This window comes from Nomascus leucogenys, chromosome 18, assembly GCF_006542625.1.
Source record: "Nomascus leucogenys isolate Asia chromosome 18, Asia_NLE_v1, whole genome shotgun sequence".
Lineage (NCBI taxonomy): Eukaryota > Metazoa > Chordata > Mammalia > Primates > Hylobatidae > Nomascus > Nomascus leucogenys.
The window spans coordinates 92,788,122-92,792,508 of NC_044398.1; the positions used below are offsets into that span (position 1 = coordinate 92,788,122).

General features: G+C 43.9%; 1 long non-coding RNA gene across 1 annotated transcript; it reads right to left on the minus strand.

The window, feature by feature from the left end:
* Positions 1–2,047: 2,047 nt before the first annotated feature.
* LOC115831237 lies at positions 2,048–3,730 on the minus strand. Its single transcript, XR_004026764.1, has 3 exons — positions 3,651–3,730; positions 2,498–2,644; positions 2,048–2,410 (listed from the first exon to the last, which is right to left on the minus strand). It is a non-coding gene; the product is annotated as an uncharacterized LOC115831237 (long non-coding RNA).
* Positions 3,731–4,387: the final 657 nt, after the last annotated feature.

Consider the following 4,387-nt stretch of genomic DNA (forward strand, 5'->3'; position numbering starts at 1 on the left):
CAGCATCCGCATCACCTGAATGCTAATAGAATTCTGACATTACTTTTTTCAAGTTTTATCAATGTAATAGTATAAAATGCTCATTATGAAATAAAGCAGTTGCTTGCCAGCACTCCCGAATATCTAATGGCAATCACTTTAACGACTTGTTTTTAAAATCTCAGTATTTTAAAATATTTTCATACTATTTCTTGAGTTACAAATTTTAGCCATGTCGACTTCCTGTAATTGCAGATGAAGATTTATCTCACATATGTATTTTTTTGGAGGTGGGGAGGAAACATTTTAATTGGATGGTAGGGGATGGTAACACTGGACGGGGAGCACTCACAGTTCCAAGTTTCCCTCCAAATTATAAAGCGTTCTTGTAATTAGCTAGATTTCCTATAGCCAGGTCTTATGCCCATGGGAAGGAGGGGAGGATGTGAAAAGCACTGTGGTCTGCCCTCCTGTCATTCATAGATCCGGTTCTGTAGCTCACACGTCTCTTACAGCTCGTCGTATTTTCACTTAAATCAGTATTTAAGTTGTTATAAATATTCTCTATATAGCCAGACAGACTACCATGACTACAATATCTTTCTTTCACGGTAGTTTGTCTTTTCCTGGAGATATCAACTGAACCTTCTTATAAACCTAACCTTCACTTTCCAAATTGACCACAACTGTCATATTATCAACCTTTCCTCCTAGTCTATGCTCTTTCAAGATCAAGCTTAAAGATCACCTCCTCCAAAAAACAGCCCCGAGAGAACTACTACTTCTTTATCTAAATTTCCCACTACAATTTTTTTTTTTTTTTGAGACGGAGTCTCGCTCTGTCGCCCAGGCTGGAGTGCATTGGCGCGATCTTGGCTCACAGCAAGCTCCGCCTCCCAGCTTCACGCCTTTCACCTGCCTCAGCCTCCCGAGTAGCTGGGACTACAAGCGCCCTGCCACCACGCCCGGCTTATTTTTTTGTACTTTTTAGTGGAGACGGGGTTTCACCATGTTAGCCAGGATGGTCTTGATCTCCTGACCTCGTGATCCACCTGCCTCGGCCTCCCAAAGTGCTGGGATTACCGTGTGAGCCACCGTGCCCGGCCTACAAATATTTTTTGTATCTTCAGTGACATGCTTTTCTTACAGCAGTTTTAATGCTGTTTAATGAATATTCACTCAAAAAACAAACCTCTGGAAAGCCACCCAAAGTTATTCTCTTCTTAATAACAAGTACTGAAAAACCTCCCAAAGTCACTGTCTCCTTAATAAAGAGTACTAAAAAGGCCTCGGCAACTTTTGCCATGGCTATCTGATAAGCTATTTCACATCAGCATACTGTACACACTACAGCCTCAGAGGTATACTAATGGAAATTACCACCACATTTAGTAGACACATACAACAATGCCTCTAAATAATTCATGGCTAACTTCAGTAACACCTCTCTAAACATTTCATAGCTTAATCAGAAGTTCAAAAAAATCCAATATATTATCTCCCTCTCCTCCAAAAAGTCATGGTTATTTCTCTCTAGATACCGGCTGACTCCAATCTGTCCCATCATTGGTAAAAATGAAGATAAAAAACTATCCTAGTCTACTGTAATGCAGAAAAATTATCTAAATGATATAATAATATGAGATAGGCCGGTCAGCCTAGCACTTTGGGAGGCAGAGGCAGGTGGATCACCTGAGGTCAGGAATTCGAGACCAGCCTGGCCAACACGGTGAAACCCCATCTCCACTAAAAATACAAAAACTAGTCGGGCGCCTATAATCCCAGCTACTTGCAAGGCTGAGGCAGGAGAATCACTTGAACCCGGAGGGCGGAGGTTGTAGTGAGCCGAGATCGCGCCACTTCACTCCAGCCTGAGCCAAAGAGCGAAACTCTGCCTCAAAAAATAAATAAATAAAATAAAATAAAATAAAATAAATGAGATAGATAAGTCACCGCAGTGTGTGTGTGGGGGGGGGAGAAGTAAAATAAATAGACTATGACATAGAATGAGAGAATACGATTTTTTGGTATTTTGTATTATCTCGCTCAACAATGAGAACTAATACTCTTGCGCATTTAAAGTTGTATTTTATTTTTAACTATCCAATATATTATTTAAACTTTGATTACATCAAATCAAACAGATTGTGCACACTCAAGAGAGCTATGATATATGCAGAAGCAAAGGTGCAGGGATCATGCAATAGTTTCGTACCAGATTTCAAGATATCAAGTAGCAAGGAAACACAATGGAAGTGAAGGCTGAGGTGAAGTACAGGCATAAGGCAAGGAAAGCAGAACATTCAAGATGTACCTATATACACCAGTTCTTAAAACACGCAAATCATTTCCAATAAGGCACTGGCTCATGTATTTCTCTTGAGGCAGGAGTCAATCTTAGGATGTGGTCTGTACATATCTGCAGATAAGACTGAGAGTGAAGTAAATTTGATTAAGATCGGAGTCAACACTTCTACAAACGTATTGCAGAATAAACAAGCTAAGAAGAAAGGCATACTTCACAAAAGCTGAATTCAGTGTTATTAGTCCTTCATTCAGATGCTTCATTTTTGCATTTTCAATTGCTTTCCTGTGATATAACTTATCTTTATCTTGGTCTTCCCCATTTGTTTTGCAAATAGTTATGTCGCAGGTCATTTACTGGCTACAATAAATATGACAAAACCATAATAAAAACAGTATTAAGTCGCAATCTAGAATAACAATTTAAGTGAATATGACATAATTTTTCTAATGTGGACTATTGAGTACAACTGTCCTCTTCTTCTATACATATTAACCACATACAAGTCTTCAGAGCAGAAAAAGCCATTGTGTCCTAAAGGAAGCAACACGTGGTTAGAAACTTCATTTTCAACACAGAAACGTGGAAAGGTAGAAGTCCGTCTCAAGGGCAATAAGGTTTTAATAGAAATAAAGCAAAAATAATTACTGCGTCCTCTCTCAAACTTGCTTGCCAAACTTGGAGAAAATTGGTTAGAGAAGGGCGATAAGACGTAATTTTCTTAAACACATATTCATAAAAACGAACTTCTACCTTAAGGAAATCGTCTTCCTTAAATCCTACCATCCCTACACCGGCAAGCTCACAGGTACGGGATTTCAGCATTTTACTCAGAATTTTGTATTTTTCCTGATGCTCTAGTCCCTACTTTTAAACAAACTTCAAGGCCGCCTGGCGAGATCCAGTTGCCTTCTGGCACCTGGCTTCATTAGATGATTAAAACGACTCAAGAAAATGTGGCAATGGGACACTAAAGTTGGTGGAGGTGGAGATTTATCCGTTAATTCCTAAAAGCATTCCGGACAAGAGCGAGCTTTTACTTACCCCCTCAGGACAAAAAACACGGACCACTTCCCTCCGCAATCCCCAACCCCAGTGCCGCCCGGACCTGGGGCCGCACACCACTCCCGCTTCACCAGCACCCCTCTGAGAAAACGGTGCAGACGCCCGTCCGCCCCTCAGGGGCCTCTTCCCGGCCCGGTCAGACGGCCCCGCGGGCGCTTTTCAGTCAGGGCAGCCTCGCCGCAAACGTCCGGTCGGCCCGGCGCTCCGAGGCCTCCGGGGCCGGCCCTCAGAGAGGCCACCGACCAGAGCCGCCACCCCGCCAATCACCGCTCTGCAGGACACTCGCCCGGCCCCAACGTACCTAGAGCGGCGCCGCGCCGCGCCAGCCGCAGCTATCCCCACGGCCACTTCGAACCGCAGCCGTTAACAATGGTGGTCCGGCCAGGACCTGCTGAAGTAGGTCTCCCTACGCCCACCCCCAGCTGATTATGGACCAATGGCAGCGCGACTTTGCGGCAGCCCAGCCAATCAGGCACAGCCAGCTAGAGTGGGAGGGGCGAAGGGTCGCGAGGGGAAATGGAAGTAGGCTGAGGGGCGCCTGGGGTTCGCCTCCGTGGGCGCTTCTTCCGGTCAGCCACCGGGGCTTCCCCGCCATAGCGCAGATGGAGGCTTCTGAGCAGGGCCTTTTTTTTGAGCGACTCGTGTGAAGATTTAGACTTTCGAAACTTAATAGGAATAAGACCTTATTTACAAAAACAACTCCTCACCCCGATCAGTAGTTTCCGATTTGAATTTTTTAATATGTTTGAAAATATTTATCTTATTTACTTTTTTTGATGACTCCTTAAATTTTGCGACCCAGGAGATTGGTCCTAGCACCATAGTCTTTTTTTTTTTTTGAGACTGCGTTTCACTCTTGTCGCCCAGGCTGGAGTTCAGCAGGGTGATCTCAGCTCACTGCAACCCCCATTTCCCATCTCCCAGGTTCAAGCAATTCTCCTGCCTTAGCCTCCCAAGTAGCTGGGACTGCAGGTGTGCACCACCATGCCCGGCTAATTTTTGTACTTTTAATAGACATGGGTTTTCACTATGTTGGCC